Below are 12,746 nucleotides of genomic sequence, written 5' to 3'. Positions count from 1 at the left end.
GGTATTTACCAAAGAAAAATTAAAACACTAACTTGAAGATATATATGCACTCCTACATTCATTGCAGCATTAATTATAGTAGCCAATCAAGTCATGATCTCACAGGTCATGAGTTCAAGCCCTGTATCAGGCTCTGTGTTCACAGTGCCAAGCCTGCTTCAGATCCTCTATCACCCTCTTTCAGCCTCTCTCTCTCTCTCTCTCTCTCTCTCTCTCTCTCTCAAAAATAAATAAATGTTAAATTTTTTTTTAAAAATTATAAAAGCCAAATTATGGAAGCAACCCAAGTGTCCACTGATAGGTAAATGGATAAAGAAGATGTGATATAAATATATATGTATATGAAAATATAGGAATATTTATTACTCAGCCATAAAAAAGAATGAGATCTTGCTATTTTGACAACACAGATGGATATAAAAGTATAATGGTAAATGAAATAAGTCAATCAGAGAAATAGAAATATCATATGATTTTACTCACATGTGGAACTTAAGAAACAAAACAAATGAATAAACAAAGAAGAAAAAAGATAAAAAAAACAGACTTAAATACAGAAAACAAATTGGTGGTTGCCAAAGGGCAGATGGTTGGGAGGAGAGACAACATAGATAAAGTGAATTAAGAACACTCTTTTCTTGATAAGCACTGAGTAATGTATAGAATTGTTGAATCATTATATTGTAGACCTGAAACTAATATCACCGTATGTTAATTATCTTAAATTAAAAAAGAAAAAAGAAAGATATGTGAGAGTATGTAGCTATGATAAAATTAGTCTGAACAATAATATGGCTGGAGATAATAATATAATAATATGGATTTTTCAGTGAAACAAAGAGGACTATTAAATATAATGTACCTCTGTTTCTCACTCCTGATGAAAGAAACAGACTTGAAATAAAAATATCCACCACTTTCATCACATTATGCTTATAGAGCTGAGGGGAAAGGAAATGGGCTAATTGGTATAGTAGTTTGTTAAAGAAGTGAATATGAGGGGTGGCCTGTCCATGGTTACAACCTTTTAACCTTTACATGAGGTTTCTTGCCTTTCTGAAATTCAAACCATTGTATAAACCTAACATCTTCTCCTAATAAATCCCACCCACTCCAACCCCATTCCGCCACAATTCATTTCCAAAGAAAATGGTATGTATTTAGGGCACTCAGTGAGTAACAACAAAAGTAAGACCAGTGTATCTTCCTGACGACAGCAATTTTGGGGACTTTAGGGCCAGTGAAGCCACAGGGAAGCTGAGCTGGAAACAGTTTTGCATTGTGAATCATTATCAAAATTGTGAGCTCAATTCAGATTACAAAATCTTTATTACTGTGATGTTACAAAAACCCAGAAAGAACACAACTGGATTCTCAGATGACAGGTGAATCTTCCAATTTCTGGCTGAAGACACCTCAATTTTGTGGTAATAAATTGTGCAAATTTGATGTGGACATTACTGTATTGGGATACATGTGGAACCCTACTAGGTTATTATTACAGTGACTTTTTTCTGGCAGTAAGACTTACTTTATGATAAAAATTTAGCAGCCTATGGAGACCCCGCCCCCATAGGGAACTCTCTCCACACAAAAACTTTCTGGAATTTGATTAGCTTAATTTACTGAAAGTTTAGCTTTTAGTTTTATGGTAAACAACAGCAGCATTAAGACCCTACAATTTTCTCCCTGCCTATATTCCCAGTTTTAACTCTTAACTTACCTTCCTCAAATTCATACTTCAGCCAAGGTGTTCTGCTTACTGCCGCTGACCCTGGGTTGCATTTTCCTTACTTTTTTCTGTCTTCTTTCCTCTCCCAAGCCCTTTGAGATCCAGTTAACATCCTGACTCTTCTTAAATAAAACCTTGCTCAATCTTTATAGTTTGAAGTGATTCTCACTCCTTTGAATTCCTATAACAAATAAATTATGGAAAATTATTGTAAATCGTAACAATAAATGTTTGATATATTATTATAACATTTATATCTCATAATTCTACTGGACAATTTTTTCTGTTTATTAACTTTTATTCATCTTTTGTTTCATGAGATTCCAAGATACTCTTAGGTTCAATGATTTACTAGAACTCACAGAATTCGGAAAAGCTCTTATATTCACAGTTGCAATTTATCACAGTGAAAGGATACAGATTAAAATCAGCAAAAGCAAAAGATGCATAGGACAAAGTCCAGGAGAAACCAGGCACAAGCGTCCAGTTACCCTCTCCTATTAGAGTTGCATAGACAGCACTTAGTTCTGCTAGGAACAATGTGTGACAACATTTGAGATGTATTATCAACCAGAGATGCTCACTAGAACCTTGGTGTCCTAGGTTTTTATTATGAGTCAGTCATGTAGCAACTCCATTCTTACTCTCCCCCTCCCCCCCCCCACCAGAGGTCAAACTAATACAGCATGGCTGAAGAAAGATAAAAAGAGGCATTCACCATAAATTTCACTGTTAGCATAAACCATCTGCTGTGGTCCAAGGTCTCAGGTATACAAAGATACTCTTTTCAGGCATGATATTTCAAGGGCTCAGAGTTTGTCTCCCAGGAGCTAGTTAAGAAACAGTCCATCTGGGATGTGCAGGATTTGAGCACACCGAGCCCATTGAGTTAGCACTCTACTATGCACTTTATTTGGTAATATTGAGCTGTCTAACCATATTTGATGACTCTTCGGTGTCAGTGTAGAACAGAATCAACATTTTCTCCTCTGTGTTTAGTTACTACTCAATAAATATTTAAATTTTTTCACCATTATATATCTCCTACTCATTAGTTCATATACCAAATATATTGTTCAGGTTTGTTATATCTTTCCTCTGCAGAGCAACATAAAGAATGTCAATTCTTGGCCAAATTCTCTTCTTTATTACAATGACATATTTCTATAGATACTTCATCTAAGTTTATCCAAGTAGAGCAGCAGCTAGAGTGACATTTTTCAATAGGAAGTGAGGGTGAGAGGTTTGTAAGACGGCGGCTTAGGAGGACGCTGGGCTCACCCCACGTCCTGCTGATCACTTAGATTCCACCTACACCTGCCTAAATAACCCAGAAAACCGCCAGAGGATTAGCAGAACGGAGTCGCCGGAGCCAAACGCAGACGAGAGGCCCATGGAAGAGGGTAGGAAGGGCGGCGAGGCAGTGCGCGCTCCACGGACTGGCGGGAGGGAGCCGGGGCGGAGGGGTGGCTTGCCGGCCAAGCAGAGCCCCCGAGTCTGGCTTGCAAAAGCGGAGGGGCCTGACCGACTGTGTTCCCACAACAAGCGTGACTTAACGTCTGGGAGGTCATAAGTTAACAGCTCTGCTCGGAAAGCGGGAAGGCTGGAGGACAAAGGGAGGGAGAGCTGCTGAGCCCCCTGACGACAGAGCTCAGTTTGGTGGGGAACAAAGGCGCTCGCCAGCGCCATCTCCCCCGCCCATCCCCCAGCCAAAATCCAAAGAGAACCAGTTCCTGCCAGGGAACTTGCTCACTCCACACAAACACCCAACTCTGTGCTTCTGCGGAGCCAAACCTCCCGCAGCGGATCTGACTCCCTCCCGCTGCCACAGGGCCCCTCCTGAAGTGGATCACCTAAGGAGAAGCGATCTAAGCCTGCCCCTCCTGCCCCTGTGCACCTTGCCTACCCACCCCAGCTAATACGCCAGATCCCCAGCATCACAAGCCTGGCAGTGTGCAAGTAGCCCAGATGGGCCACGCCACCCCACAGTGAATCCTGCCCCTAGGAGAGGGGAAGAGAAGGCACACACCAGTCTGACTGTGGCCCCAGCGGTGGGCTGGGGGCAGACATCAGGTCTGACTGCGGCCCCGCCCACCAACTCCAGTTATACACCACAGCACAGGGGAAGTGCCCTGCAGGTCCTCACCACGCCAGGGACTATCCAAAATGACCAAGCGGAAGAATTCCCCTCAGAAGAATCTCCAGGAAATAACAACAGCTAATGAGCTGATCAAAAAGGATTTAAATAATATAACAGAAAGTGAATTTAGAATAATAGTCATAAAATTAATCGCTGGGCTTGAAAACAGTATACAGGACAGCAGAGAATCTCTTGCTACAGAGATCAAGGGACTAAGGAACAGTCACGAGGAGCTGAAAAACGCTTTAAACGAAATGCATAACAAAATGGAAACCACCACAGCTCGGCTTGAAGAGGCAGAGGAGAGAATAGGTGAACTAGAAGATAAAGTTATGGAAAAAGAGGAAGCTGAGAAAAACAGAGATAAAAAAATCCAGGAGTATGAGGGGAAAATTAGAGAACTAAGTGATACACTAAAAAGAAATAATATACGCATAATTGGTATCCCAGAGGAGGAAGAGAGAGGGAAAGGTGCTGAAGGGGTACTGGAAGAAATCATAGCTGAGAACTTCCCTGAACTGGGGAAGGAAAAAGGCATTGAAATCCAAGAGGCACAGAGAACTCCCTTCAGACGTAACTTGAATCGATCTTCTGCACGACATATCATAGTGAAACTGGCAAAATATAAGGATAAAGAGAAAATTCTGAAAGCAGCAAGGGGTAAACGTGCCCTCACATATAAAGGGAGACCTATAAGACTCGTGACTGATCTCTCTTTTGAAACTTGGCAGGCCAGAAAGAATTGGCACGAGATTTTCAGGGTGCTAGACAGAAAAAATATGCAGCCGAGAATCCTTTATCCAGCAAGTCTGTCATTTAGAATAGAAGGAGAGATAAAGGTCTTCCCAAACAAACAAAAACTGAAGGAATTTGTCACCACTAAACCAGCCCTACAAGAGATCCTAAGGGGGACCCTGTGAGACAAAGTACCAGAGGCATCACTACAAGCATAAAACATACAGACATCACAATGACTCTCAACCCGTATCTTTCTATAATAACACTGAATGTAAATGGCTTAAATGCGCCAACCAAAAGACATAGGGTATCAGAATGGATAAAAAAACAAGACCCATCTATTTGCTGTCTACAAGAGACTCATTTTAGACCTGAGGACACCTTTAGATTGAGAGTGAGGGGATGGAGAACTATTTATCATGCGACTGGAAGCCAAAAGAAAGCTGGAGTAGCCATACTTATATCAGACAAACTAGACTTTAAATTAAAGGCTGTAACAAGAGATGAAGAAGGACATTATATAATAGTTACAGGGTCTATCCATCAGGAAGAGCTAACAATTATAAATGTCTATGCGCCGAATACCAGAGCCCCCAAATATATAAAACAATTACTCATAAACATAAGCAACCTTATTGATAAGAATGTGGTAATTGCAGGGGACTTTAACACCCCACTTACAGAAATGGACAGATCATCTAGACACACGGTCAATAAAGAAACAAGGGCCCTGAATGAGACATTGGATCAGATGGACTTGACAGATATATTTAGAATGCTGCATCCCAAAGCAACAGAATATACTTTCTTCTCGAGTGCACATGGAACATTCTCCAAGATAGATCATATACTGGGCCACAAAACAGCCCTTCATAAGTTTACAAGAATTGAAATTATACCATGCATACTTTCAGACCACAATGCTATGAAGCTTGAAATCAACCACAGAAAAAAGTCTGGAAAACCTCCAAAAGCATGGAGGTTAAAGAACACCCTACTAACGATGTACTATCCTAATACATGGATATTATACATGGATATTATACATGGGTCAACCAGGCAATTAGAGAAGAAATTAAAAAATATATGGAAACAAACGAAAATGAAAATACAACAATCCAAACGCTTTGGGACACAGCGAAGGCAGTCCTGAGAGGAAAATACATTGCAATCCAGGCCTATCTCAAGAAACAAGAAAAATCCCAAATACAAAATCTAATAGCACACCGAAAGGAACTAGAAGCAGAACAGCAAAGGCAGCCTAAACCCAGCAGAAGAAGAGAAACAATAAAGATCAGAGCAGAAATAAACAATATAGAATCTAAAAAAACTGTAGAGCAGATCAACGAAACCAAGTGTTGGTTTTTTGAAAAAATAAACAAAATTGACAAACCTCTAGCCAGGCTTCTCAAAAAGAAAAGGGAGATGGCCCAAATAGATAAAATCATGAATGAAAATGGAATTATTACAACCAATCCCTCAGAGATACAAACAATTATCAGGGAATACTATGAAAAATTATATGCCAACAAATTGGACAACCTGGAAGAAATGGACAAATTCCTGAACACCCACACTCTTCCAAAACTCAATCAGGAGGAAATAGAAAGCTTGAACAGACCCATAACCAGCGAAGAAATTGAATCGGTTATCAAAAATCTCCCAACAAATAAGAGTCCAGGACCAGATGGCTTCCCAGGGGAGTTCTACCAGACGTTTAAAGCAGAGATAATACCTATCCTTCTCAAGCTATTCCAAGAAATAGAAAGGGAAGGAAAACTTCCAGACTCATTCTATGAAGCCAGTATTACTTTGATTCCTAAACCAGACAGAGACCCAGTAAAAAAAGAGAACTACAGGCCAATATCCCTGATGAATATGGATGCAAAAATTCTCAATAAGATACTAGCAAATCGAATTCAACGGCATATAAAAAGAATTATTCACCATGATCAAGTGGGATTCATTCCTGGGATGCAGGGCTGGTTCAACATTCGCAAATCAATCAATGTGATACATCACATTAACAAAAAAAGAGAGAAGAACCATATGATCCTGTCAATCGATGCAGAAAAGGCCTTTGACAAAATCCAGCACCCTTTCTTAATAAAAACCCTTGAGAAAGTTGGGATAGAAGGAACATACTTAAAGATCATAAAAGCCATTTATGAAAAGCCCACAGCTAACATCATCCTCAACGGGGAAAAACTGAGAGCTTTTCCCCTGAGATCAGGAACACGACAAGGATGCCCACTCTCACCGCTGCTGTTTAACATAGTGCTGGAAGTTCTAGCATCAGCAATCAGACAACAAAAGGAAATCAAAGGCATCAAAATTGGCAAAGATGAAGTCAAGCTTTCGCTTTTTGCAGATGACATGATATTATACATGGAAAATCCGATAGACTCCACCAAAAGTCTGCTAGAACTGATACAGGAATTCAGCAAAGTTGCAGGATACAAAATCAATGTACAGAAATCAGTTGCATTCTTATACACTAACAATGAAGCAACAGAAAGACAAATAAAGAAACTGATCCCATTCACAATTGCACCAAGAAGCATAAAATACCTAGGAATAAACCTAACCAAAGATGTAAAGGATCTGTATGCTGAAAACTATAGAAAGCTTATGAAGGAAATTGAAGAAGATTTAAAGAAATGGAAAGACATTCCCTGCTCATGGATTGGAAAAATAAATATTGTCAAAATGTCAATACTACCCAAAGCTATCTACACATTCAATGCAATCCCAATAAAAAATGCACCAGCATTCTTCTCGAAACTAGAACAAGCAATCCTAAAATTCATATGGAACCACAAAAGTCCCCGAATAGCCAAAGGAATTTTGAAGAAGAAGACCAAAGCAGGAGGCATCACAATCCCAGACTTTAGCCTCTACTACAAAGCTGTCATCATCAAGACAGCATGGTATTGGCACAAAAACAGACACATAGACCAATGGAATAGAATAGAAACCCCAGAACTAGACCCACAAACGTATGGCCAACTCATCTTTGACAAAGCAGGAAAGAACATCCAATGGAAAAAAGACAGCCTCTTTAACAAATGGTGCTGGGAGAACTGGACAGCAACATGCAGAAGGTTGAAACTAGACCACTTTCTCACACCATTCACAAAAATAAACTCAAAATGGATAAAGGACCTAAATGTGAGACAGGAAACCATCAAAACCTTAGAGGAGAAAGTAGGAAAAGACCTCTCTGACCTCATAGCAATCTCTTACTCGACACATCCCCAAAGGCAAGGGAATTAAAAGCAAAAGTGAATTACTGGGACCTTATGAAGATAAAAAGCTTCTGCACAGCAAAGGAAACAACCAACAAAACTAAAAGGCAACCAACGGAATGGGAAAAGATATTCGCAAATGACATATCGGACAAAGGGCTAGTATCCAAAATCTATAAAGAGCTCACCAAACTCCACACCCGAAAAACAAATAACCCAGTGAAGAAATGGGCAGAAAACATGAATAGACACTTTTCTAAAGAAGACATCCGGATGGCCAACAGGCACATGAAAAGATGTTCAGCGTCGCTCCTTATCAGGGAAATACAAATCAAAACCACACTCAGGTATCACCTCACGCCAGTCAGAGTGGCCAAAATGAACAAATCAGGAGACTATAGATGCTGGAGAGGATGTGGAGAAACGGGAACCCTCTTGCACTGTTGGTGGGAATGCAAATTGGTGCAGCCGCTCTGGAAAGCAGTGTGGAGGTTCCTCAGAAAATTAAAAATAGACCTACCCTATGACCCAGCAATAGCACTGCTAGGAATTTATCCAAGGGATACAGGAGTACTGATGCATAGGGCCACTTGTACCCCAATGTTCATAGCAGCACTCTCAACAATAGCCAAATTATGGAAAGAGCCTAAATGTCCATCAACTGATGAATGGATAAAGAAATTGTGGTTTATATACACAATGGAATATTACGTGGCAATGAGAAAAAATGAAATATGGCCTTTTGTAGCAACGTGGATGGAACTGGAGAGTGTGATGCTAAGTGAAATAAGCCATACAGAGAAAGACAGATACCATATGGTTTCACTCTTATGTGGATCCTGAGAAACTTAACAGGAACCCATGGGGGAGGGGAAGGAAAAAAAAAAAAGAGGTTAGAGTGGGAGAGAGCCAAAGCATAAGAGACTGTTAAAAACTGAGAACAAACTGAGGGTTGATGGGGGGTGGGAGGGAGGAGAGGGTGGGCGATGGGTATTGAGGAGGGCACCTTTTGGGATGAGCACTGGGTGTTGTATGGAAACCAATTTGTTAATAAATTTCATATATAAAAAAATAAAAAAATAAATAAATAAAATAGGAAGTGAGGATACGGAATGTGTACAGTTGTCCATTTGCATTATAAAACTAGAACAAATAAATGTGAAACCTGAGTTGTTTCTTTGAGGCCTGATGTGTCCCCCATCTCACCTAAAATAAGGGACTTACGTTGAAAGGTGTACATGTTTTTTTTGTTGTTATTTTGTTTGTTTGTTTTAAACATTTATTTGTTTATTTTGAAGGGGGAGGGGCCGAGAGAGAGAATCCCAAGCAGCCTCCATGATGTCAGCGTAGAGCCTGATGTGGGGCTCAAACTCATGAACTGTGAGATCACAACGTGAGCCAAGATCTCAAGAGCTGGATGCTTAACTGACTGAGCCACCCTGGTGTCCCAATATTTTTAAATAAGAAAAAAAAAAAGACCAGAATGCCTAGATTTTATGTAAATAGATATGATTTAACTAAGAATACTATTAGTGAAGAATATCAAACTAGCTTCAAAGCTAGAATGTATGGGGTGAAAGGCAAAATAATGTCATAATAAGAGTATGTGACTGGATATCAGGACTTCTGCTATGATAGGGACAATGTTATCTATTTACCACACTTTTAGGATATCTATATTCCCCAGCTGTCCTGGCAGTTAAGTTGAGGTCATCTGATTAATTCTCTTGAGTGAAATCTAACATGTCACTTAGTCCTAGGCAGCTAAAAGTGAGTGGAGGCTAAGTATTCCAGAAGGTGGGATTGCTTGACCTCTCTTAGACTTTATAAAAGAGGAAACAAATATTTGTTGTATTAAAGCCATTTAGATTTTAGGCCATTTGTTACTACAGTCAAACTTAGCCTGACCTGGCTACTATACCTGCACCACAATAACTCTGCAATTAGCAGCAGTACAGTTGACCCTTGAACAATATGGGGGTTGGAGGTGCCAACCCTCCTACAATTGAAAATCCACAAATGATTTTTGACTTCCCCAAAACTTAACTACTAACAGTAGTTAACAGTCTACTGCTGACTGGAAGACTTGCCTCTAACATAAACAGTTAGTTACATATTTTGCATATTATATGTATGATATACTGTATTCTTACAATAAAGTAAGCTAAAGGAAAGGAAATGTTATTAAGAAAACCTTAGGCAAGAGAAAGACATTTACAATACTATACTATATAGAAAAAAATCCACTATAGATGGATTCATGTATTTCAACCACTTTTTAAGGGTCAACCATATAACCAAAGGCAAGAGGCTTCGACTCTTCAGCTTCTAGTTTCCTGGAGCATAAAATGCATACGTTAGCTCTCTCTAAAGTTACTCTTAACTAAAAATGGTCATACAATTGGTTAAAAGCAAGGGCCGGGTAGATTCAATTACTGGCAGTGTCACTTAACTGTGATGTTAATCTCATTTGTCCTTTTCCACAAAATGAAGATATTAATGGTTAATACATATCATCATTTTTAAGTTGCACACGGAAAGCACTAGCCTGGTATATAGAAAGAGTTCTAAAAGTCAACAATTAATAGTCATACCCATAACAATAACAAGCACATTGGTTAAAAAAAGTTTACAAGTCAACAATAAATTTTGTTTTCTAAACATCCTTGCCTCAACAATGATATGGTTAACAGTAGTAAGTGCCTTTTATATCCAGCATTCTTAAACTTCTTCCTAACAACAGAAAAAGATAACAAAGTTAGCCTCTCCATTATTGTCCTGTAGTCATGTTTATGATACCCAAAAATGAGAAAACTTGGTTCACTCTAGTTCATGGAACTCTTACAGCATGAAACAAAAGTAAAAATGTTCTGCTGCGATGCTCCAGTGTCAGAACCTGCTTTGATGATAAAGCGACATAACAAAAAGTTTTTCCCCAGGGCACTATTCCCAACTATGAGACTTAGAGTCATTTTTAATTTCCTTGAATATATCTAAAAATGCCCCATTTCTATCTGAAAAGGAAGTTCACTGTAGCTTTGAAGCAAATATGTAAATACTAATGTATCAATCATGTATTATAACTGCTTGAAATTTTTTTTAATGCTGAACAGATAGTGTACAGATGATGATCTGTGGTCTACTAGGCATCATTGTCCACCCCTTTCTATATCTCCTCTGCCTCACAGGTAAGATGTCAAAACTACATTTTCCAGAACAACTAACAATCTGAGTCACACTCTGACAATGAGAAGCACTTAGGCTAGATCTGGAAGGTTGAAGAGAAGCCAGGAGTCTATGCTAGCAATGTGAGCAGAAGAACAGTCTAACAAAGGCCTCCGGACAAAACTCCAGAGAATTGTCATCCACTTTTGAGACCCCAGCTGGATGCTTAAATTAACATTTGTTTTTCTGATTGAAATGTGACTGACATAGAAATCTGACTAACATTATAAATATTAGTAAAGATTTTCTTGGAACTGCGTAAGCAGTTAACAATAGATTAAGAATAATCTATTCTTAATAGATTATAGATTAATAGATTAATAGAATAGATTAAGAATAAAAATTAAAACCTATTAAAAGACTAGAAAAATTTTTAAGTTTATTCATTTATTATTTCAGGGAGAGAGAGAGAGAGAGCGAGCACAAGTGGAGGAGGGGCAGAGAGAGAGGGAGACACAGAATCTCTGAGTTGTCAGCACAGAGCCAAACATGGGGCTGAACCCACCAACCATTAGATCATGACCTGAGCCAAAGTCGGACACTTAACCAACTGAGCCTCCCAGGGGCCCCAAGATTAGAAAATTTTTAACCCTTTGTCTTAAAATTCATTTCAAACTATACTCAAGAAATTTTATTTGATTGCAGTTTAATTCCCTTTTAATGCTACATAATGTTCTTTATCTTTCTTTCTCTTTAGGCCCAGTGTTATTTTTGTACTACTGTATAGGCTCCTAAAATGAAGCTGGAAATAATGAGTACCCACCAATAGAAAATTTAAATATTCTGTTTTAGAGATGCCTGGGTGGTTCAGTTGGTTGAGTGTCCAACTTCAGCTCAGGTCATGATCTTGCAGTTTGTGGGTTTGAGCCCTGTGTCAGGCTCTGTGCTGACAGCTCAGAGCCTAGAGCCTGCTTCAGATTCTGTGTGTGTGTGTCTCTCTCTCTGCCCCTCTTCTGCTTGTGCTCTGTCTCTCTTTCTTAAAAGTAAATAAACATTAAATATATGTTTTTAATTTTCTGTTATAAATTGTACTTGGCCTGTATTTGGCCTGTCTTTACAGATTCTTAAATGTGCCTTGGCCGAGATAGAATACCAGAGACTAATTTTTAAAATATTTTCCTGTGGTCCCTTAGATCTACAAATTAAATCAAGAAACATGTGCTGAACACCTATACTGCTTGTGCTGTTTAAAAGCTTAAAACTCAGCAAGAAAAATACAAGCATGGGAATGTAGAAAACAATGAAACATATTTAAATAATACTTCAAGACAACAGTAGATGAAATGTTGCAAGGTAATGGAGGAGTCACTGCTCACATTATTTACCAGAAGACTCAGAAAAACGGTGGGGTCTTTTTATGCACATTTTCTCTGCCTTGCTGTCAGCCTTTAAATATCATTAATAAAAGTTCTGTTTAATGTCTTGGTATAGGGTTCTAGCAGAGCCCATCATTCTAGATGATGCAAAGCCAGCCAGGTTCACAGCAGTAATTGTTGGTGAATTATATGATGAACTTTGTCTTGCCTAACTTTGTTCTCTTTCTCTATATTTTTATGAAGGTATATTGTGATATTTTTAGTTCCTGTTGAGGTGTGAATTATAGGCAAAGACTGAATAGACAAGAAACTTCAAGTAACAACATAGAAGGAAATTAATCTGTTTG

General features: G+C 38.9%; 1 long non-coding RNA gene across 2 annotated transcripts in view; it reads right to left on the bottom strand.

Annotated features, from left to right (window-relative positions):
- Positions 1-12,746, bottom strand: part of LOC123380011 — a 442,540-nt gene that overhangs the window by 195,690 nt on the left and 234,104 nt on the right. For both annotated transcript variants that reach the window (XR_006585224.1, XR_006585225.1), the window contains exon 4: positions 1,724-1,913. This is a non-coding gene — a long non-coding RNA (uncharacterized LOC123380011). The remainder of the gene's footprint in view (positions 1-1,723; positions 1,914-12,746) is intronic.

The sequence above is a fragment of the Felis catus genome, chromosome C2, assembly GCF_018350175.1.
Source record: "Felis catus isolate Fca126 chromosome C2, F.catus_Fca126_mat1.0, whole genome shotgun sequence".
NCBI classification, from domain to species: domain Eukaryota; kingdom Metazoa; phylum Chordata; class Mammalia; order Carnivora; family Felidae; genus Felis; species Felis catus.
The sequence above is the reverse complement of the archived record's forward strand: the minus strand, read 5'-3'. Positions and strand labels throughout refer to the sequence as shown.